Here is a 24,919-nt window from a genome sequence, read left to right on the forward strand (position 1 = left end):
TTGATAAGGAACCAAAAAGAAAGTCTGTAAAATGTTCTTTATTTGTCCATATTTTATTTATTTTTGTTTAGGACTGTTTCCTGGGAAAGTAATCTGGAATGTCTAGATAAAATTGCGATGGAGAAATACTTATTTTAAAAAAAAAAGGTGGACAAAGGGTAGATAAATCTGAACATTAAAAATACTACAATTGGTGTATAAAATAACCACCACGTGTTTGTGTCAATTGCAGAATGTAAACTTGACCCAAGACCCTAAAACGTTGAATTGCTCAGGAAAAAAATACAACAGATGTCAGCTCTGTGTCTGTGCTATATTACTTTTAGAGGCTATATGAACTTCCTTCAGTCTTAATTTTATTTTCCAAAATATTTGAGGAAATGAATACTTTAAGAAATCTTGACACAGCTGCCTTATCTGTTCAAGTAGAACAAGAACAAAATCTGAGCAGGCAAACATTCGCCTCTCCTTCTCTTATCTGTGTAATATAAGAGCATGATCCCGGATCAGATCTTCGCTGTGCAGTTCTCACAGACTCATCGGACTCTTTACCGTGCTTGTTTTCCTCTTTGCAAAACTAAGGAGCTGTTTCTTCTCCAAAACGAAACTCACAAGGGGGCTGATCACAAGATGGGGCAGCTTGTGTGTCACTCGCTCTCTTGTTGCCTTGTTCTGTGTGTGTGCGTGTGTGTGTGTGTGTGTGTGTGTGTGTGTGTGTGTGTGTGTGTTGACAGTACAGTGACGGACGCTCCTCTTGCCCTGTGCTTGATGCCTTTAGTTAGGGGCCTCTGAGACTCGTGCATTTAAAAACAAATAAGCTGCCACATAAAGATCATCCCTCATTTCTTCTCCAGTCACTCATAGCCTCACCCCCTACTGACACACACACACACACACACACACACACACACACACACACAAAGATGCACCATCACTTAACGTACACTGGCCTCCATACCTCACCAATCACTGACATACCAAACCTCCTTTTACAAGTATTAGAATGTAGTATTTCCTAACCATGCACACACCGCACAACAAGCAACACACACACACCTACACACACACACACACACATGCACCAGAGGCTAACATCTGTAAAGGATTTGTACAGTGAGATGATACCCAATAATAAATAATGTGAACATTTGAAACTCATTTCAGTCCCCCTCTGTGTGACCCCAAACAAGGTCAGAGGAAACTGTGTATGTGTGTCTGCTCTTCAAACAAGGTCAGAGGAAACTGTGTATGTGTGTCTGCTCTTTGAGTGTGTGTGTGTGTGTGTGTGTGTGTGTGTGTGTGTTTGTAGCACAGAGGAAGAGGGAACAAGAAAGAGAAAGACCCCGCGTGCACGTTTACACTGCATCAGTGTTATTATTCATGCATGTCTATGATATGACGAATCCCAGAATCCCACAGGTGTTCCCAATTCCCAGTTACCGCGGCGACCTCGCCTCAGTGTCCCCTCACTCACCCTTCACCATTTCCCCCCTTTAAAGAATTAAAACCAAAAAAAAATACACTCTCCATCAAATCTCACCTCCTCTGCTGACTTTTAATCACATGGATCCTTTAATTGGTTTAGTTAATCAGATTCAGATAATTCAGGATCAGACCTTAGCCCCCCTTCAACCCGCCACCCTCGTCTCAGAGCGGCGTGTGGTTTGGTATGTGGCCAGTAGAGGAGGCTGTGGCTCATACTTTGAGACTCTTCCTGTCGCTTCCCATAACACAAAACCAGCTGATCCTGCTGGTCAGAGGTCAGCAGACCAAACCTTGAAGAAAAAAAAAAAAAAGCACCAGGCGATTCAGAATTTAAGAAAAAAGCTGGAGGGGAGGTGCGATGTCGCTACGGTGGCTGAAGTTTATCCTGACAGAGGATGTGACTCCTCATCCGTCCACCTCCTTCAACCTTTGACCTCCTCCTCCTCCTCCTCTTCTTCTCTTCTCTCAGGACGGCCTGTTGCATATTTAGTTGTTGTCATGGCAGCAGCTGTTTGTTTGAGACCATGACGGGATCATCTGTTATGTCACCTGACCTCACTCTGAACCCACACACACACAATTGTAGTGTGATGTCATCTCAAACAAGACACCTTTTACTAACGAGAAGCTCCATCTTCTTCTTTTGTGGTGTGTGTGTGTGTGTGTGTGTGTGTGTGTGTGTGTGTGTTTGTTGCATATATATACGTGTGTGTGTGTGTGTGTGTGTGTGTGTGTCTGTGTGTGTTTAGAGAGTGGATGATTTGTCTGAATTTATGTAGGTGAGGATAGGGGAGAGAAAAGGAGGGAGGTGGAGGTGGCATATGACATGTATGTCAGCTACAAGGGAGGAAGGGGAGGAGGGAGTAACTCTGACCCTATGACACACCTAGCCACGCACACACACACACACACACACATAGGGAAACACACACACCTTCACATCTGGTTTGGTCATCGGTCCCATTCTCAAATTGACGTGCCCCTCCTCCAACACACACACACACACACACACACACACACATTAATTCTCCCTGTAGTGCTGCTCCTCACCCCTGTCTCTATCACTGGCAAAGTAAACCCACCATGTGAGAATGATGAATGGGCTATCCTGCACCGGAAGCACACGTTAGAAACCCCCTGCCACCCCGGCCCTGCTTCACTCTCTTACACACACACACACACACACACACACACACACACACACACACACACACACACACACACACACACACACACAAGCACACACTCCCTCCTTTGCTTTCTCTCAACCCTCTCTCGTCCACTATCCTCTCTCCTGGTGACCTCATAAGCCTCCTTCCTTCCCGGTCCACACATCAACCCTCTCTACACACACACACAAGATCCTGATGTGTGTGCATGTGTGTGACTAATACAGAGAGTGAAGTGTCTTGTTGATGGTGTCCATTGTCGCACACACACACCTGCAGGTCATGCGCTTGTGTTTATTGTGTGCTTTGTGTGTGAGTGGGTGTCTTTAAGTAGACTGTGGGTCTGTGTGTTTGTGTGGCTACAGGATTATGCGTTTCCACAAATAAAAGCTCAAAATTCAAAGATTTCCCTTTTGAAATTCTTTATTTAAATTTTCCTTACAGCTTTTTCATAAAACACAAATAAAAAAAAATGTAGAATTTAAAACATAATCCATGCAACATTACACCAGCTTAGCATTGCAAATGACATATTTCATCCGTCTCCTCTTCAGCTATAGACATCACATGTATAGTTGACCTGAGGGAGTCTGAAATCAGCCAGGGGAAATGTTGAAACTCCAGGTGGTCCACAACCAATTAAATAAAGCATCACTGTGCTTCTTTTTTGAAACACACACACACACTCAAGAGAGAGCAAGCGAGAGAGAAGCCCTCTAGATGCAGAGAGAGAGAGGGTTAATAAAAAGAAAATCCAAAAAAAAAAAAAAATCTGTTTTTTCCGCAATGTTGAGGAAAAAAAAAGGGAGAAAGAAACGAGTTTCATTTGCTGTCAAAACATTTGTAGTGGAATTAAACATATGGATGCCACAGGCAAAGTGAGGGCTGGAATATATTAGAGCTGCACGATGTTACACTAACCCTCCAGTATCTTACACTGCTCCGAGAGATTAATGGAATAAAGAGAGGGAGAGGAGGGAGGAAGGGAGGGAAAGAGGGGAGAAAGAGTGAGTGTGTGTCTGTCTTTCTCAGGCCACTGCAAAATCAATATTTTTCCATGATATACGGCTCTCGCTGTTGGCCATATAGGTACAGATATCCCCCATCAAAACTTAAATATTAGCCGTCCTGAAGTGCAATCTGACGTCTGAGTTAATTAGACAAGTCTGTTTGAAATTGTAGTATTTGATTTGTTTATGAATCTTTTCCTGGGGGTTTCCATTTTTATGATAAGCTGACGTCGCCCCCTCAATAGTTTCTCACTCACACCTGCAAAAGTGCAGATGGGTCGTGATTCATCACTTTACAAATCATATTTTTACACCCAGTTCCAACATGTTTGGTCCCATCATGTCAACATGCTGGTGTCTGCTTTAAAAAAAAAAAATTAAAAAGAAGAGGCCCAAGGAGTGTAATACTGCATCGATTTCTCCGTTCTATTAAATTAGTGTGTTTCAGCACGGTGGGGTAATTGTAGAGAGTAGAGAGCGAGAAGAAGAAGGAGGGGAAAAAAAAGGAATGTGCAGATACGTTCACAAATGAATAGTGGGCTTGTTGTTTTATGCCCTCAGTAAGGAGAGAATTGAACTATGCGTTGAATGTCTCAAAGGGAATAGAGCCTGATGGGAGGGGTAACGCACCAGATGCAGTCTTTGCTTTACAAATCCACAAGTTTCCAAGACTGGACTGACTCCTGAGGTGCAAGATCACTTTAGAAATTACTGTTAATATGAGTCTTATTTTCAAACTTCTGCACAGTTTTCACTTTTCTTTTGGGGCGGGGGGGGAGCCTTACGAGCTCATATAACTGACATCAGTGTGATACCACTTACTGTGATATTTGCCATGAATGTGAGTCATAAAAGAGAGTTTCAGTGGTTTGACCCTCGACATATTTACACGCTCACCAGGCGCCTCCTAAAATCTATAATTTGATATGAATGTAGATAGTTTATAAGCAGCAGTGCCATGTCTTATATAACCTATAATTGTTTATGTTTTTAACATTTAACAATAAATGAATTAATGTTTATCTTTTTCATACGACACCCTCTGGAGGTTTTTTCCTGAAGGGGGCTATGAGTGAAAATTTAGGCTGTATATTTAAAATTATATTTAATGGTCAAAACAGCATGTAGAGTAAGACTGAAGTGATGATTGGCAATAACTGCATATTAGATTTATATAGAAAATAATTATTTTCTTCAGATATGTGGTAAAATACATCAACATCTTCTGCCTCATGTTTAAGAGTTAGAAATAAAAGTACTATATTATGTATAAATCTTTAATTTTACCCAGTACCAAGGGGTTGTTTTGATCCAGATGAACCCCTCCTCTTGGGTACTATATTAACCCAGCATGGGTTCATTTTTTCTCTGATATTTTCTGTATTTTTAATAGCTAAAAAGGCTTCTTTTAAAAAATCTGCTTAACTATAAAATTAGAATAAATGCTCCCTCACATCCTTGTTGTCTATGTAAGTCTATAAAAATCAGTTTAGCCTTATTCCCCACTAAGTAATGAACACTTACCTAAATAACATGAACGTAAACAGGCTCATAAAGCAGCTAAACAAGATGAACTCGGAGAAAATGTCATTATTTTCCTTAACTTTAATTTAATGTTTACATCCTCATGCATCCTGCGATATCTTAATGAACGTGCAACAAACAGAAATCTTCAAAATGGTTTAACGCTCACTGACTTATTTGCGATCTCCACCACACAACTCTGTTTTCAAACATGTGAATGATTGTGAATAATGGAAAAAAATGTTTTGCATGGTTTTGTTCTCCTCCCTGCTCCAGAGGCTGCAGGTAAAGACCCTCCCTTCCTTCCTTCCCTCCCTCTCCTGCTCCCTCTCTCCCCCCTCCTCCCTCTTTCTCTCTTTTTGTAATTATTGTTTACACTGTTTACTGCTTAAACCATCTTTTGCCATGTACTAATTTCACGCTAGACATCCGCAAAATTATTCAGCATTCTCGCAATACGTGAAAGTCATGGATTCATTTTTATTTTGCAGAGGCCGTCATCTCTCACTTGGATAACAATGTGGCAATTTAGCCCGTGTAGCAGTTTGACCTTAAACACACGCTTTTAGAGACAAACCTGGTTATTTGAGCAGGAATTTCCTAACAAAAGGCAACGGACAGACAGTTGCCCCTCCTGGACTAAATTTGGTAAATGTGGGCCCTATGCATATTTTACATAACGATTCTGCCTATTATTGCAATTTCAGAGATCCTACAGTGTGAGAACGACGACCAATTTATCATTCATTGCGGTAAATCGCAGCGGAGACTGCATTTAATTGAGTTTGTATTGTATTTCGTAGCTGGGTGCCTTCTCGCTATAGGGTGGGGGGTAGGGGGGGATTCTCTCTCAGGCCATCCCAGTGCAGCGGGGGCTGAGAAGAGGAGGTGGAAAAGGGGGGGGGAGTCGAGGAGAGGGGGGTCCACCACCACCCCACCTCATCTCACCCCTCCTCCTCTCAGCTCCGCCTCTGTCTTACCAAACAATCAACTGGTAGCGAAAAAAAGGGGGCATCTTTCATGCAAAGCAGAGGCTGCAGATTCACATTCTGTATTCTAGAAAATAACTTAAGTGGTTGGATTTGTGTGTGGCAGCATTTGCTGGTCCGTTTCCAGTGACAGTGATGGGTAAATATATAAAAAAAAAAGGAGACTCGGTAAACAATTGTAACCACCGCTCTGATGTAAGCAAACATCATGAGTGACTGTTAAAAGTGGAGGAAGAGCATCCAAGTCGGTGTAATCAGCCTGATTTTCTGACTTAATTCAGTAATGAAGAGAAGGAGCCAGGTTTACCTGCACGTTATTCTGCTTTATGGAAGCAAAACTTTGTGTTCCTGCCAGCGTGTCCGGGTCTGATCGCTGTTTGAATGATCTGCACTCTGTTATATTCCACTTCCCAGACCCACCACTTTGTTAATTTGCGTCTTAATTGTCTGCGATGCAATTATGGAGATATGGATGGTCTGCATGAGGCCCATCAGTGCTGCAGGAGAACCGTGCAGTGCATGCCGGTAAATCAACTCTTTGACACCCCCCCGTTTGAGGGGGGGGGGGGGGGGGGATAAACTTGTATCGTGGCCTCGACTGGCTGCTAAAATCAAACCTCGGAGCGCCTTTGCAGCTCAGCACGGACGCATCCCAGCATGCCCCGCTGCTGTGGCCCATCACAAACCTTTCTACTCCTCTGACAGTGAAGTTTTTTATTATTATTATTATTTAAATCTATTTGCACTTTAGGCTATAGAAGTTATCAGCTGCAGCCTTCTTTCAGGTTTGCATACATTACACACGTGAACACGCACATATGCACACACGCACACACACCCACACACACACACACACACAAAGCTTGTTTGTCTTGCAAATTTTTAAATAATTCAGGTAGACCTCAGACGCACGTGCACGCACAGGATTCGTTTTATAAGCAAATAAGCTACAACTGAAAAAAAAATGAAATCTTCAGTTGTTTTACTAATTAGGACTTAATTATTTATTAATACAAAGACGCCAACAGGACGGCAAACACACGTAAACGTCTAACATAGTATGTGTGTCATACAGTCAGTAAAAGACTAAAGATACGGGGAAAACTCCAATACGAGCAAAAGTTTCATAAACATACACGCTACAAATAAAAATAAAGTAAATAAATAAATAAAGCCCACAGCTGTCAACTCTCTATTCTGATAAAGTGAATATTTCACATTATTATTTCACATGTTGGTCAATATAGTTTCTTAAACACACCACTAACACTGCGTGAAATGTGCTAAATACACAAATAAACGCAATTAAAATGTATTTATTTGTTCATTTATATTTGATTGCATGTTCAGTTTGAGGCGTTTGTTTTATTTCAAAGCTAAATTATAAGTGTGCTGAAAAATATTTTTTTATTTTCCAATATTCAAAACATTTTGTTTATATTTTTCATATTTCATTTATATATTGTAACATTTTTATATTATATTTTTAAACCATAAATGTATGCCCTTTTTCATTTTAGTAATTGACGCACTGAAGAAAACGCGTGGCAAACTGTCCTATTATCAGTATCACAGCAGTATAATATTAGTATTATTGATTTTATTGTTATCATAATAATTTTTTTTTTTTTTTATTGTTATTAGTGTTGTTGTAGTTTCACGTTAAACCGTCTCAGTGCAGCTTCAAGTATCAAACACACACATGAGTGTGCATCTCTCCGCCTGTTGTATCGTTCATATTCGGCCAGTCTGTGTCTTGTTATTGTTATTATTGCTATTATCGCCTCATCGTGCTGCCACGGAAAAGCTGCAGTCACTTTGAATTAACTTCACTAACATAGAGAAACTCCTCACTGACTCCAGCAGCCCAAAACACACACTCAGTCTCATACACACACTTACACACACACACACACACACACACACATATACTCTCTCTCACACACACTCACACGTACAGTATGGTTTTAATTTTGGCCAAACACACCTAAACACAGCACCTGTTAACAGCTGTTTTCAAATCTGAGTTATTCTTTCCAGCCAGACTTCGACTAATCGACGCGCTGAAGCTGAAACAAACGAGCGGACAGAAGAAAAAGTGAACGCAGCCTTTTGTCAAAAATGTTCAAACCGGAGAACGAAAAGTGCGAATAAGATAATAAGGATAATATGTTTGCGTTTTAATGAGCTGCTGTTGTACATGCTGTGATGATTAGTAGAACTAAAAGCGTGTTCTTCAAAGTGAGCAGACTAGTCCACCGTGTGTAATTATGTAAAGTAGGCCTGCTCCTGCAGCCAGCCTGTAATTTTACACTTTTCTGAAGCCTGTCGACTTTAAAAGGAAGATACAACATCAAATCAGACTACAAGAAACAAGAGGAGAAGTCCCTTAAATTAAATCCTACAGCATGAAAAAAAACAAAAACGATGAAATCACTGTAAAATAACAAAAACAAAACTGCTCAGACTCTGGTGTCAGATTCACTGAGGCTTTCTGTTTAAATCTGTTTTATTTCGTGCAACAAAAATCACTAAAATTTGTTTTAATTAATATATTTTTTATATTTAAAGACTCGATATTTAATTAATAAATAGCCCTGATTATATTTTATGTTTTGGGTTTAAAAAAAAAAAGGTCAGGGTAATAGGATCCCTGGACACACACACACACACACACACACACACACACACACACACACACACACACAAAGGATCTCAACATGGCGATTGTGGCTGGCCCACCCCGCCAATGATCGATTTTTTAGGTTTTATTGGTTTGGATTTGTGCGCCTTGAACGCACCACGGCGTTTCTAACAGATTTTAAATAAGGGGGGGAAAATCCTAAAAAGTTGTAATATTATAAATTAATTACTCCATAATTATATTAAATTATTTTTCAAAATAAAATAAAATAGCCTTCCATGCATTCTATACATTACATTACATTTTTCTGTGTGCTTTTAAACGGATGTGATTTTAGGCTGGCTGTGTTCTTTAATTGCTTTAACTTTGCATAGTTATAGACCTGTTCATAACTGTAATACATTAGTGCAACAACTACTGAGATCTTTTTGTTTATATTTTTTTACTCAAATAAAAATTGTATTTTATGGAAATCAATGACGAACAAGCAAAAACAACAATACCAGAGTCCCTGCTACTAACCCACAGCTGCATGTGCTTTAAATTACCAAAAATATGGAAACATTTCTCACCTTTGCAACAAAAAAAATGATGTTAAAAAAAAGGAAGAATATACGCTGACGTCTCGTCCACTTTTCCTCGTTTCGGTCCATATTTTTCTCGGGTGGATAGATGTGTAACATGAGACGGCAGGACGGCCGCAGCCCTCCTGCAGCAAAATAAATCTCGTATGCAAAGAAGGCTTTTGAAAATGGCGCCCTGCAGCAAACGCCTCCCCGTCAGTGAGGAGGAGGAGGAGGAGGAGGAGGAGGTGAAGGGAGAGAGGGGCAGAAGGGGGGCGTGCCATGAGCGTCGTGTTACGCGCAATGGGGCTGTAGCCTCTGCTCCCGTGTCGGTTGTAGTATCTGGATATAAAACCGTCCCGGTATTCGCCGGTGTAGCCTCACACGTTGAACCCACCCCTCCTCCTCCTCCTCCTCATCCCCCACCTCCACCCCTTCTCGTCTCGTCAACAGCACGTCGGTACAACCACTGGAAAACGCGTCGTGTCATTACGCACCGAATAAAAGCGCACTTCTCAGGCTTCCGTGGCTCTCCAAGCTTCCCCATCCCCCCCTCTAACACTCTCTCATTCTCCCTCTCTCTCTCTCTCTCCCTCTCTCTCTCCCTCTCTCTCTTCAAAAACACGGAGCCGTTTCCCGTTTTTCTTCCGTGACTTTCGCGTGAAAACGAGCCGCGGCGTGCGCGCACACACTCTCTCTTTCCACCCCCGTCTTTCCGTCTCCATCCAGCGCTTCGCTCCGGTGGTCGCTTTGGCGCAGAACGGACCTCGGTCTCCACGTCCACACACACCGCCATTCCGGTGCGCAGGCAAGGCAGGCAGGCAGGCAGGCAGGCAGCCCATGTAACCGCGCAGTCTAGCCAGCAGCTGGGGCTTCCAGGGGAGCGTTGTGAAGAGGGGATCTCTCTCTCTCTCTCTCTCTCTCTCTCTCTCTCTCTCTCTCCTTCCCTCCACGGCGGAGCGGCGGCGAGGGAGAAGAAGAAGAGGAGGAGGCGGAGGAGGAGGGAGAAGGAGGGGGAAGCCCACGCTGATAGCTGGAGGGAGCCCCAGCGCGTTGAGCTTGTGTGTGTGTGTGTGTGTGTGTGTGTGTGTGTGTGTGTGCGTGCGCATTATAATCGTTGCTAGGAAATCCTTTCTGCGGTTGAGAGGATCTACAAGCAGCTGCAAAACGAAATCAACTTTTATCCTCTTTCAAATATAGATTTTGTTTTTTAAAAAGTATAAGTTATAAGATGTGTTGAAGTGTGCAAGTGTAGGTGTGTGTGCGCGCCTCTGTTTTTATGTGCATTGCCTTTGGATGTGAATGTGCAGCTGTGAGTTAATCTACACACACACATGGGAAGTGAAATAGGCTGCTTCATCCATAGTGAAGGAATTGATTCAGAGCTCTTTCTGTGTGTGTGTGTGTGTGTGTGTGTGTGTGTGTGTGTGTGTGTGGTTACTGGTGGTATTTTCAGATAAATCACTCTGGGCTTGCAGAACAGTCAGTCCTCACCTATGTAAACGCACCCCTGAGGGCAACAGATTTATCTGCAAGAGGACGGTTCACCTCCCTCACACACTCACACAAACGTGCACACATCCCTCCCCCTTCCCCTCCCTCCGTTACCCCCTTCCCCTCAGCGTTGAGATGGATGGCCCATGTCCCTTTTGTCTAGATGCAAATGGACTTTAACCCCGAATTAATGGATAACTCCCCAGAAAGGCCTAATAATGCTCTGCTCACATGATGTACACACACACACAGACACACACACACACTTCTACTGGCTGGCAGGCCTCAGATTTGATAACACATTCAGACATGTTGAGTTTGTCTGCGGAGCACTGACACTACAAGGTATGTGCATCATGTTTATCCGAGCAGGAGCACGGCACAGGGAACTTGCTGCAGTTGTACTTTAATGAGCATTAGTTCTTTTAATATAATTTGATATTTGTATGTTCTCTCCTCCTGATGGGAGTTCTTTCTAAATTAAGTCATGCCTTATACGCTGAGATCACACAAACCACACAACCATTCCTTCTACAAGAGTTAACAGAGATCCTCCACTGACTGTTTCCCACCTTCTTTTATAACCTCTATAACGCAGAAATATCACATTGTTGTAATTCTATTTTCATTTTTTATGCGCGGACATTTGAACTTTCAGGGCCTGTTGTATCCCGTGCTGAGCGTACAAGATGATGACAGACGTTGGGGGTTTAACGTGAAGCTGGGTGCAGGAGTAGGGATGTAGATACGATCCCCCATTAGCTGTGGCGCCATGCTGCTCCGCAACATTACCACGGCACTAAAATTTTATTTGAGCAGCCCGCTCACTCAGGTTGATCAAGAGGAGAAAGAAGGGGGGTGGAGAGAAAAGCAGGACGGAAAGCTTCAAATTGAGTGTGTTGTGTATTTAGGCGCAAGTGTGTGTATGTGTGTGTGTGAGTGCTTGTTATATTTTTGTGAACAATAAACCCACTTCCTCCATGTATACCTGTCACCCCTGAGCACAATCAATGAAACACAACCATTTGCTGCGTGTCAGGAGCAGACTGCATTACCACGGATGTAAAAATTCATCTGGGGAAGAGGCCACTTGTTGCTGGAGATGACGATAGCTGGCTGTGGAAGAAGAGAGGGGGAGAGAGAGAGAGAGGGAGAGGGAGAGGGAGGGAGAGGAGGGAGGGTAGGAGAGGTGGAATAATTTCATCCAAGTAAGATGGATGTTTTAATGCATCTGCTTTGTGTAAAGTCCTCCACAACATGCCACATAAACATATCTGTCTTTATGGATGCGGCTGCCGGGATGATATTGGAGGAGCGAGGTGGTGAAGAGTTGTCAGTTTCGCAGGGGGAGGTGTGTGTGTGTGTGTGTGTGTGTGTGTGTGTGTGTGTGTGTGTGTGTGTGTGTGTGTGTGTGCAGGGAGCCAGTGTAAGCAGCATATATCTATACTATATATACAGTATATCTACAGTATATCAGGCAGAGTTTTGGACCTTTCTTACTGCTGTGTACACCTAGAAAACAATCAAAAGAAGTTCTACATGATCTTGTAGATGGATTAGCGCTTGGCTGATGAAGCCAAACAGCAATTAAAGGGTTTTCTTAGAACCACAAAATAAACCCAAACACAGCGCAGTCATGATTACAGTAACTAAGAACCCATAAACTATCCAGTTTTCCTCTCCAAATGTTACCCACTCGTCCCTTTCATCAGCTCAGTGCATCCTCTGAACTTTTCCACTCAGCCCCTGGTATCGCCACATTCACTCAGTCCCATGATGAGCAGAGGGTGTATACACGAGCTATTGTTGTCGGGGGAAGATGGCTGTAGTCAATGAAGGAGCTTTGTCAGTGGACTACAATGCGCCCATACTTCCTGATACTACACCTGCAGCTGCATCAGTTTACACTTGCATTACTGCAGCTCCACCTGTACTGACGTCGATGATACTGATAGTGAGTTAAATGATTGATGTTTTTCTTTCTGTTGCATGAAGCCTGCATTAAAACTTCACACACACGGGTTTAGACTTTCCTCAGTTGATTAGATTTTAATAGTGATCCAGATTGAAAACAAGTGAGTTGATTCCAAGTTTCTTGTGGATCTGTTTACAGGTTGAATTTGGAGATCTGTTCAACTCAAAGTCAAAGTAATAGAAACAAAATCCTGCGTTGTCTGAGTGCCTTAAAGCATCAACAGCTTCATCTTCAAATTTCACATTTACAAGGCATGACACTTCAGCCCTTCCCCCCCCCCACATCCCCACACATGATTCACAAGAGCGAATGGACAGAATTCCTCAAAGTGTCCAGCTCTGGGCCTTGTTGTGGTGAAGCGCCTGATATTCTGGTGATGTTTAGAACCACATCTGTGCATATTTAATCGTAGTCAACATCAGGCTTTGAAGTGAGACATTTGGATCAGACCAGAGGCCAAAAAGCAAAGTAAGTAAAAAAAAAAAAAAAAGGAAGGATAGTGTTAGAAACAGCTGAAAGAGGAGAAGGATGGAGCAAAAGTGAGCGAGACCTTTTGTGGCTTGAACTGATTGGATCAGCGTTGAGTGGACCTCTGACCTCCCAGCTGGGCCAAAAAAACGTGTCCTGACACACACTTCCCTTTTCTTCTCCCAGGCAACAGCCACTACGGAGATCACATGACTATCCGGGCCGGCCATTGCCAGGCCGCGTGATGCTGCTGCAGATGTGGGGAGGAAAAAAGAAGAAGAAGAAGAAGAAGAAGAAGAAAAAAAAAATTATAAAAGGAAGAAAAGAAGTTTTTAGTGAAAGATTGGAAGGGGAACAAGGGCTAGGGGGTGACATGGAGAACAAGCAAACGCGTCAGCAGACAGCGAGGAGGGGATGGGAGAGGGGGGGTCACAAAGCTAGCTTTGTTTCTGTGCTGGCTGCTGCATTAGCAGCTGCAATAAAAAGAAGAAAAAAAAAAAAGAAGCTCGAAGAGGAGAGGATGGAAGGACGATGGCATGGAGGGGTGAATGGCCTGGCATGACGTTTAAGAGATGTCTCTGTTTGTCACTTCAGTACACTGTGGTTTAATGCTGCTTCATAGAATATGCATACATGCCATAACTCACAGAGAGAGATGAAGACCTACATGGCAGACTCGAGATAAAGGCACCACTGTGCGTCCAGTGATGTAACACTCTTTTATGACTGATATGCATTACAATATGAGAGCAAAGATGAAAGAATTTAGTGCTTTGGCAAGAAGTCATATCCCAAGATGCTTTGCTCTCTTAGCTCACCCTTTTGTGGCCGTCTCAGTTATGCAGCTATGCTCACCTATGGGGCCAGTGGGCCTCTATAAACTTGCATTTGTGTGTTTCTGTGCAGGCTTCTGTGTGTGTGTGTGTGTGTGTGTGTGTGTGTGTGTTCAGTGCACTTGCCTCTGGGGCAAACAACGTCCGTTCTCCAAAAATCACATGACCATGTAAACTGCAGAAACCGGCACCATCTTTAGGTGCGGTGGCACCTTGAAGTGTTTTCCATTTGCCAAAGAGGAGCTGGCCTCAAATTGGAACCAGAAACAGGTTTAGCGTCTGATTCTTAACCTATCGCAGCTGTGTGTCACACATACACACACACATACACACAAATATCAAGGGGTCCACATACACACGCATGCAGCGGGCGAGCAGTCTCTGAACAGGGTTAAGAGTGAGCAACTGTATTACACCACAGCAAATGAGAAGCATCACATCTATGAAGCAAATCTCAAACATTTGTCCACGTTTATCAATACTGCCATATGTGTACGACATCATGATGGGCTTAAAAGCTTGTCGGAAACACGCACGCCAAATGTTTTAAGGACAAGTATTGTCTTTTCTGCAGCTGCTGTGTTTTGTAATGAATATTACAGATGTTTCCTGGTTAAATGTGTTTGTTCCATAATGACATTTTTGGTAAACAGCTTAGAAGATGATATTATGTAATGACTGTCACACTCCCAAAAGCAAAGAGTGTGTTCTGCTCTGGAAACAAAGATGTTTTAATCACATCAGACGTTACTTTGTTCCAACAGGTGCTACATATATATAACCCCACACTATGTGAAGGAATCCAGGAGAGAAAACCACCTGACACCCCTGATAGTATCTCACTGAGGTGTATTTACTCAACACAAGCAGAGTGTGAAGCAGAGAGGGGGCCGGGCCAGCCAGAGCTTTAGCTGTAAAACCGGCCTTGTTTGGGATCGTTCTAATGAGGAGGGAAGGGTCGCATTTCAGGCTGCAGGCGAATGTTCGAATGCAGCAGAATTGTCCTTCATCAGAGCTGAAGTAGATTGATGAGTGAGTGTATGGACGGCATCTATTTAACCGTTGGGGTCTAAGGCCGGTTTGTATGCGCAGCTGGAACTTGGGTTGAAAGACGAAGACCAGGGGCATCACGACTATGACAGGAAGTAAACCACAGAATTTCCATGAGGTCTTGCTGAAGAATTTAGACATGACACAAGTTAACGAAGCTGTTCTGTGAGATCGAAGGCAGAAAAGAGCTGTTTTTAAAGTGTTAAAGGTCCAGTCTGTTAAAAATCTATTTACAGAATGTGGCAGAAATGTAATATAATATTTAGAACTCCGTTTTCATTAGTGTATAATAACCTGAAAATAAGAGCCTTAAGTTTTTATTACCTTAGACTGAGCCTTTAATATCTATTGATCTGTCCTCATGGAGTCAGCCATGTTTCTACAGAACACACAAACTAAACACTGACTCTAAATAGAGCCTTTTGCACCTTTTCACATTTGGTTTTAGTTTCTTCTTAACACAAGGAAATGGAATTGGCAACTAGACTACTAGATGCCACTTGACCACACTGGCCCAAAAATGTGTTGTATAAATTAACTACAACGTGATATGTACTCCTCAAAAATTAAGAAATTCCAACCTAAAACTAGAAAAGCAGTGGACTTTCTATTCTATTTTCCCAGGCAAGTTTTAATCATAAGATGGTGCAAAGAGGTTTGGTTTGTTAAAAGACTGATTTTATTGATTATGGTTGAATGGATTTCATACAAACCATACATACAAATATTTTCCTTGAACTGATGGAAATAGGATTCTGAGTTTAAATTCTTCACAAAACGGTTATGTAATTCTGCAGGTGCATGTAAAAGTTCTGATTTTATTTTTTAATTGAAATAAAAATAGGTGGTAATTTTAATAAGAATATTATAAACAATTTGATAAATCTGAATCAGATTTGGTGCAAAAAGATAAAAATATCCTTCACCATTGTGACTTTAATGAAAATGTGAAACTGGGTCTGAACATATAACTGCAAAACCCACAATGCAACAGTAAGTCATTACAGACACAAAAGGTCATGGTCCTGAGTGGGTGGGGTCTCCCTGATCCTCCTACTTCCCTTTCCCATAAATCATTTTAAAAGGCAAAGCCAAAACCATACTGGAAGGATTTATGTTTGTATTGTTGCTTTTGGTCTTGAGAATAGTTTCTATTTTTCAACAGTGCGATGAAGGCAGCAATGGTTTGGAAAAGTCATAATAGAATTACTTAACTTGAGCTTTGGTGCGTTTGTTTAAGTGGATTTGCCTGTTGGGGCTGGTTAAAGCATATTTCTTGTTGTTAGATGGAAACGTCTGATGTCACCATCCACTGACCTCCAGAATATATTACATACCCAGGGAAGAAGTTAGTGCGTTTATTGTGCCATCAGGGTATTTAGATTAGAATGCTGTTTTTGCCCGTATATAGCTGCCACAGGAATAATCACATGCTGTGCTGTGTGTTTGACAAACAATTTTTTGATACTTTAAATATATTGCAAATGAGAGTTTTGATTCTTCTGCTCTGTTGTTTCTGACTTCATTAAGATTTTAAATGGAGTTCATTTGTAGTTTTTCAGGATGTATTGGAGAAAACACCAGAGTAATCCCGCGCAGACTGATTACAGCAGCTTTTCTAATATAAACTGAATTTCCACCGAATTGAAATAAATTGAAAGAAACGTGTTCCTCGTTTTGCCGGAGACCCCCTGGACCCGCCCTTCAGGGCGCCTAGAGGTCCCCGCACCCCAATTTGGGGATCCCCTCCTTCTCCTTCCTCCCTCCCTCCCTGTTCAGAGCCCCACAGGGCTCTCGGCCCTTGCTTCTGTCACCGGACGCGGTGATGCAGGGGTTAACGTGGTGACGTGGTGCTCCTGAAGCGGTGACCCACGGGGGCAGCCAGTGGGGGCTGCAGGCAGGGGGAGACGAGGAGAAACCAAGGCTGAGGTCCCGTTTGGGAAAGAGGGAAGAAGACTCCCACAACCGCCGCGTTTCTTCAATTATTTCCAAGCTGCAGCTCGTATACCCCGCTTCTTCCGCATTCATCTCCAAACCTGCGGCTCATTTGTTTTTACGCATCTTCAGTAAAACGCCTTCCTGGCTGGAAACTGTATGTGTGTATGTGTTTTTTTGTTTTTTTTTTACTACCACGCTTGTTTGCAATCATTTCTTTGTCTCTTTAGTCCAGGGCGACACATCGAAGCAGACTGAGCTCCCTTTTCTGTGGAGCGAGAACGGGGAGATAAATTCACTTTTACGCACAAACTTGTCTGGACCGTTTGGACTTGATCAAAGGCTGCGGGGTAAACGCGCAGAAATACCGTGGACTCTTTTAACGCCTGTGCTAAATGTTTATAGTTCTCGTACAATTAAAGCCGTGTGTGCATGGAAGTGTTTTGCCTGCGCCGGCCGGCCTGCCGGTCATCCTCAGAACAAAATGCCTCTGAAAAACGGGAGGGCAGTTACATATATAACAAGCATTGATGTATAGCTGGTGATTTTTTTTTCTTTTTTTTAAAAGGTGGGTAAACTGTGACCTCCAGGCGATAATTAGGCCTATCATTTGGCAAACAACCGCCACTCTAAACAAATATCAACTGGATTTCCAGAGAAGGGCTGATTACTTCTTTTCATGCCAGACTCGAACTATTCCAAATAAATAAAGACTGAGCAGTTTGGCACAGCTTGCCTTCCTCCACATCACGGTTATAGATTCAACACATGCTGCATAGACAGAGGAATGGTTTCCTGAAACCTCCTTCTTTTTCACTCTGTTAAAACTTTTGGTGAAAAATCTCCTGTTATCAGAAGGATGCACGTGGAAGGAGTGATAGGCCTCCTTTCCTGCTCCTCCGCCTCCGTGTGCATAGATTCGGTTCAGCACAATCACAAATGCAAACACAACAACACTGGGCATTAAAAAAAAAGGTGTGTGTGTGCGTCTTGGTGCGTAAATGTGTGTGAATCTCACTTGTAGTGTGTATCTTTGTTTGTGGGGATGGACGTGGGTGTATTCTTGGTGTGTAACTCACAAACACGCTTGATGATGTCCCTTTGCCCCCTCCCCTGATTAAGAAAAAATGCAAGAAAGCTCCCTTCTACTCTTCTAGACAAGACAAGAGAGTGAGAGAGTGTACACGAGAGAAGCAGAGAGAGAGGGAGAGAGGGAGAGAGGGAGAAAGAAAAGAGTTTCTCCATCAATTTTCTGTTTAATGTCAGCGCTCCAGCTCCATTGTGGGAGAGAGAGGACGCGTCATCCAGACATAAATTTGCTATTATACAGCCTCATGGAGACTCACATCTACAGGATCCGGAGCTTGTAGTCGGGAAAACCCCTCGGTGGATAAATTCAGCAGAGAGCGAACGTGTAAAGGAAGTGGAGCGCTATTTAAGTCCATACATTGAATGCGCACTGGTTTGGATAAAGCGTTTGCAGGAGCAGAGATTTTTTTTTTTTGTTCCGAGTTGTCAAGTTTTGGGAAGAAGTAAGATTCTTTTTGATTGTTTATTTTTCAATTTATATCCATTTATATCCAAGTCGTGCTATATGGAGACGGATGTTTTGTAGGTAGGTGTTGTATTTTGTGTTCTGTTTCATCACTGTCAGTATCATTTATCCAGCAATGAATTATATAATAATAGTTATTATTCGCTGTATTTTTGACAGTTTTTAGTCTCTCACGAAGATTTCGAAACATCCCTGAAGATAGTTCATTGCCAAGCGTTGTTTGGCTCCAAAGTGTGTCCAAGAAAAAAATGTTTATTTATTTATTTGCCTATTTAGGTTGTGCGTTTTTGGACACTTTTTTTGTTTTTTGTTTTTTTGGTAAATCTGCGTCTTTAACATGCGTAAAAGTCTGCGTAATCGCTTTTTTACGCGTCCAACAACTTTTTAAAACGTGTAATCACAGCTGGTATTTTATATCATATACTGTTTATAAAACAAACTGAAGAGGTGGATGTTGTTGTTGTTCTGTTTTTGTTTTTTGAGCGAGAAATCTCGATGTCTCTCTTGAACATTGAGTGTACAGTTCATGTGAGAAGGTTTATCAGTTGGGGCCTCTCGGAAAGGTGGAGTGGTGGGGGGGCATGTGCCAATGTAGTGGCGCGTACACACGCACACACACACGCTGATTCAACCATGTAAAGTGGAGTTCGCTTTAGTTGATCGGCTCCACAGTTGGGTGTTATAGTTTGTCAGGCTTACTGGTGTTATATTAAGTTACACGGTAACACTGTATAAGGATACCGAGTTGCTGTTGATCTCCCTCCCTCTCTCTCTCTTTCACACACGCACACACACACACGTCAAGAGCATTTGGCAACATCGTTGGCCATATCGCCATCCATGCGAGATGACACACGTCTTTTTCAGGTCACATTTCTTTGATTTCTGACTCAGTTTGTGGCAATAAAGACAGAGGAAATGTAGTTGATGGATACTGACTGAAGGAGTCTTTTGCACATTTCCCACCGTAGACCTATAATTCATCACCTCGCTTTGCTTTTTTACACTAACAACTCTTTATTTATTTCATTCTTTGTCGCGTTTGTCTGATTTATGAAGAATTGTGGTTTAACATCCTGGAGTCAAGTCAAATCTAATGTTCACACGACACAAAGTTTTTCCGGATCTGTGCATCTGAACGTACACATTAACACTTTAGCTGCAGAAAGGAAAAATAAACTTCTTCTTAGTGTTATGCCACACGCAGGGAGGTCTACATTAAACACCTGCTTCACTTCTTCATCTCGGCGTTCAAACGCACATTTATTGTGAGTTTGTGTTTATTGTATTTCGGGGGAAAACACGCATTAAGAAACAGCTGAAAAGATACAGCACGGTACACTGGTGCTGTCTGAGCAGGTGGTAATATACACTTACTAAAAAACATTGTTAAATATTATAATTTGATGCCATATTCTAATCTAGTTTGACAGTGCATAGATCGTAGTGATAAAATGTTGTCATTGTGGATCATGCAGTGGTTATTGGACACAAGATTGGTTTATAGTTGAGTCATAATTGTCCTCAGATTTTCTTTTTCTTAGCAGAACTTTGTCTGTTAAGCCCCAAAATGTTTCTGGCTCATCTGCTCACACTCTTGCTTCTGACATGAAGCTTTAAATTTCAATTTTTTTTTTTTTTGTTGTTGGATGGGTTTTTATCTTTGAGACGAGATCCAGAGGCAGTGATGTGCTCAGATTAAACACTTTGTGAGTAAATCTTCACCAACAATCCATGACCAACACAAAGCAGCCAGCAAGAGAACAAGATGACTGAATATTAAAAATGCTTTTAGAATTTTTTCTTGGGATTCATTTGCTGGTGCATCACTAAAACACTTTATGGGTTACCCTTTAAAATATGAGTCATGCACAGATTTATGTTGCAAAATAAGAGTCTTTGTTTTTTTGGTAAAAGATTCAACTGGATCACTTCAAATTTGGAGTGATGAATTGCAGATGGTCAGCTGACCTATTGACCCCCCCCCATAGCCCACACCAGAGAAGCTCCGTATTACATTTTGATTTTCCAATCAAACGATATATGTTTTATTGCTTGGAACAAACATAAAGACAAAACAAAGTCTTAAATCGTCATGAAAGTGTGTGTATGATCATGGTGCGCGTTCAGGCAGAGAAGGGAGTGAATTTCTGGGACAAATACAAACAATGAGGTGGAGCTGGGTTTGTCACACGTCAGGCACACGATACATTCAACCCCATTATTTAACATTCCACTCGCTGTTAAGATTCAATTCTTTCCCATGTCTGAATATAAGCTCCACGTACAGCTCACTGTGCAAACACACGCAAGGACGCACGCCATGGCTGTTTATGTTCAAATGGTAATGATAATTAAAGCCTCCACCTGCATGTTTTGATGGCCTATAAATAGATGCTGGTGCTTTCATCTCATCCATACAGGCCGTGGTGGTGGTTACAGCCGGATATATGGCTCTGTGACAGGTACTAATTTGGTGCCTCCGTCACCATCATCATCGCCATCATCTTCTTCTCCTACTGCACCACCATCCTCTTGATCTAAAGGTGTCTGAAGACATGAGAATGGTAATTCAAGTATTTTATATGAAAGGATGGAGAAGCAGAGCGTTTTATTTATTTATATATTTATTTATTTTCGTCATGACCGAGCTCCTATGCAGACTATCTGTCAGGATGATCAGCATCTGTCCTGCGCACACAGAGAAGAAAAGGTCACGTTGTTGTTTTTGTGTCCAGTCAAGTCCTGACTCCATCATGTCTTCTTCTTCTTCTACTTCTAAGCGGTTATGGATGCCATTGTTGTGTGTTGAGCTTGATATGTGTTGGTCACCAGAAGGGGAGAGGAAAAAGGTACCCACATCACCGCTGTTACGCCTTGTTTTTCATAACATAAAAGCTTGGCAGCGCTACATTTCTACTCTCTAATATGGCTCTATTGTCTCATTGGTTTCCACCACCACCACCTTTGGATAGATTTAGATAGCCGGGGCGTCTCCCCTGATGAACGTCCCTGTTTGGAAATTCGCATCATTAAAGAGCTATCAGAAATATGTGGTGAGAATGGGATGGTTGGCCTGTATGGAAAGCCTCCCGTGGAGACAGCTCTCCATTTGGACCTCATTTAAAAACCAGCCCCGCCAATGTGTTTCCCGTTGACTGTGAATTATGCTTTTTTTTTCATGTGGTCCTATTTAGACGTTCAAAAGTTTATTCAATTAATGTTGGAGGGGGGGGCAGCAGTGGAGGATGTAGCACCCACTTTAAATGTACTTCATCCACTTTTTAATGTGCGGAAAATAGCTTATTCACCTTTTTTTTTTTAAATACGGACGCGTAACTCCTCATGAGGTGAAGTTGCAGTAGAGTTCATATTCACAAAAGCAACGCTGAACTGATGCGTGTCAGGTTCCTCCACAACTGAGTTTGCTCTGCGTAAAGGTGGAAACAAAAAGCGCCCAAAAACCTGAAACGAACCCTTTAAATAATTGTTTGCATGCTTAATTTATTTATTGATTTATTTAATTTTTAGATCCATTCAGTTGTGACGCACTACATCTCCGGAGAGAAGGGGGGGAGTAACTGCTTCAGCTATAGCCGGGCTATGGACGGCCAGGAAAGCGGCCGGGGGATGTGTGGCTCCTCGCCGCGGAGGAAGAGTCTCGCACACCGCTTTAGTGTGAGGAGAAGAAAAGGGGGGAGAGAGGAGGGGAAGAAAAGGGAAGAAGGAAGCGAAGAAGGGAAGGTGGAAAGTGTCAGTCAGGAACGCTTCATTGCTCGAGGACAATCCGCGCGCAGGACCGGTCTGTTTCAAGAGCAATCAGTCAATCCGCATTAATTATCCGCGCGCCCCCCCACCGTATAGGGTAGCTCGCGCTGGCACACGGACCGAAGGAGTCTTGTGTGTGTGTGTGTGTGTGTGTGTGCTTTCTCTCTCTGAAACACTCACACACCCAACCCCCACCTTTTAAGTGAAAAAGAACCAATAAAAATCAAGCTATAAAAGGCTTTTCCTTGTCACTAAATAAATTAAATGCAGATTTCTGTTTTAAGTGCCGGACCCCTTTTGTGAGCTGCGGAACAGGATTCTTTATTGTCCCTCTGTCATTAGTGCTGAGGGCAACACTGTTGGGGGAGAGAAGAGGGAAGTCATTTCAAAATAAATATATACTGTAGACATATATGTTAGACTACTGTATATCGACATATTCTGGCTTTGGTTTTGTGAGATGTTCCAACAGCTGGAATCAGGAAAAGTGACAGCAGGAATATTTTAGAACTTATTGAAATGGGTGATGCAACCCAATCCTGAACATACAATATATTCATTGCTCTATCATTATTTTTGAAGTGTTATCAGCCTTTGATTTGTGATCAGACTTGTTGGTTGGGATAAAGTGATGGTCATATTTGGATCCAAACTGCCTGGTTGTCTCAGCGCAGTCCACACGTGAAAAAGGGGCCCATTTAAAAATAATGTGATGTGTACAGCCTTTACGTTCTGATGGACGTCTAGCAGCAGTTTATGAGTTTCACAGGAACTCCACAGATGTTTATTTTTGTCATCTTCGTGGATTCTGGTGTATTCACGTGTTTGTCTGTCTGACTGAAGAAACGTTTAAACCATTGAAATATTGACTTTGAGCAACTATGGAAGTCTGCAGAATATTGAGTGTGTGTGTGTGTGTGTGCGTGTGCGTGCGTGCGTATGTGTGTGTGTGTGCGGACACGTGGTGGCTGAAGCTCATTGGAGAGCGCAGGGCTTTGGAATGCAGGCTGCTATGTAAATAGGAAAAGAGGGTAACGATTATCTAATTACAGACGTGATAAATCAGCTTCTCTTTGGAGTTATTTGATTTGAATTATATTATGTATCAATTAATTCTACTGTATAGATGAAAGTCTCGTTTTACCTCCGTGCACACACACACACACACACACACACACACACACACACACACACACACACACAGTTTATAAGCTATCTATCGGCTGCACACCAGCTTGAGTCTCCCTTTGTCCAGTGTGTTTTGTTGGAGGGGCTGGACCAAACATAAGAGAGCGAGGCTGTGTTTTAATGTAAAGGGACATCAGCTCCAGCAGTGTTCATATACTTTATGAGGTGCATATTCACTGTTGTCAGCTCTGGACAAGTTCAGCTCAAAGACAGAAAGAAGTCTTTAAAGGTTTCATGCAGCCACGTGAGTGAATGCTTGCTGCGTTGTTGCAAATACAGGAAAAAATACGAGAAGTAAAACGAGAAAAAAAAAACCTTGAAATAACCCAGCTATTATATTTTTTATATAAAAAATATAATATATATTATATATATTTTTTATTTTATATATACATACAAATTGTATAAACAGTATATATAACTATATAAAATGATAATTTACCACTCATATGAACAATATATAAATACAGCATACAGTTTATATATATTGTGTTCAATACTTCAATATATATTTATATATATATTTATTTATATTATTTATTTATTTTTAAATTTTTTCATGTTTATAATAAATGCCGTTTTCTTTTGATTAGAATAATAAAATCTGTTTTAAATAATTAATTATCTCTATAGCACCATCTTCTTCTGATCCCCTTTCCAAAAACAATTAATACCGTAATTTATTATTATAACCGACCTACCGTTTATGCTGCTGCATAAAAAGCGGAAATGTCCACTTAATTATTGAACAGTTGGCAATAAAAAAAAGTTTTAGTCAACATTTTAGGCGGAGCAGCACAATGTGAGCAGAGTCCTGACGGTCAGTGTTTGAACATGTGGGAGAAGATCTGATCATTTAGTCTTTTAACAGATCTGTCGCTCTCTTCTCTCGTTCTCCTTTGTCGACAAAACTTTTCTCTCTTCGTGTTTGTAAGAAGCAGGAAAAAAAGGAGCTCCCTCGAAGCAGCGAAGCAATAGCTGTTTTCCGGTTCTCCCTGCCGTCCTTTCCTCCATTTTCTAAACACAAAGTTGTTATTGCACCATTCCGCGAATCTAGCCTCTGCATTTAATACAACGTGTAATTTCCCCCCTTTTACCGTATTCCCTTTGATTTTAGTCACTCTTGACTCTCCTTTTGCTCTGGGGCCAACGGGGTTCGCCGTGGGGGGCGCCTTGAAACCGCCCCTCCTTATCTCCTTTCATCGTTCAGCGCGGGGCCGCCTTGAAACCGCAGGGGCAGTAATTGCTTTTTTCAGGCAGCCCAGTGCG

At 42.0% G+C, this 24,919-nt stretch overlaps 1 protein-coding gene across 3 annotated transcripts in view; it reads left to right on the plus strand.

Moving 5' to 3' along the window:
* Positions 1–24,919, plus strand: part of bahcc1b (BAH domain and coiled-coil containing 1b) — a 91,876-nt gene that overhangs the window by 9,516 nt on the left and 57,441 nt on the right. The window contains exon 2 of one of the 3 annotated variants that reach the window (XM_027289325.1): positions 13,508–14,016. The gene's annotated coding sequence lies outside the window, so the exon portion shown is untranslated. Of the gene's footprint in view, positions 1–13,507; positions 14,017–18,258; positions 18,755–24,919 lie in introns of those variants that run through there. The other 2 variants (XM_027289328.1, XM_027289327.1) reach the window with 2 other exon arrangements.

This window comes from Larimichthys crocea, chromosome XVI (genome assembly GCF_000972845.2).
Source record: "Larimichthys crocea isolate SSNF chromosome XVI, L_crocea_2.0, whole genome shotgun sequence".
NCBI classification, from domain to species: domain Eukaryota; kingdom Metazoa; phylum Chordata; class Actinopteri; family Sciaenidae; genus Larimichthys; species Larimichthys crocea.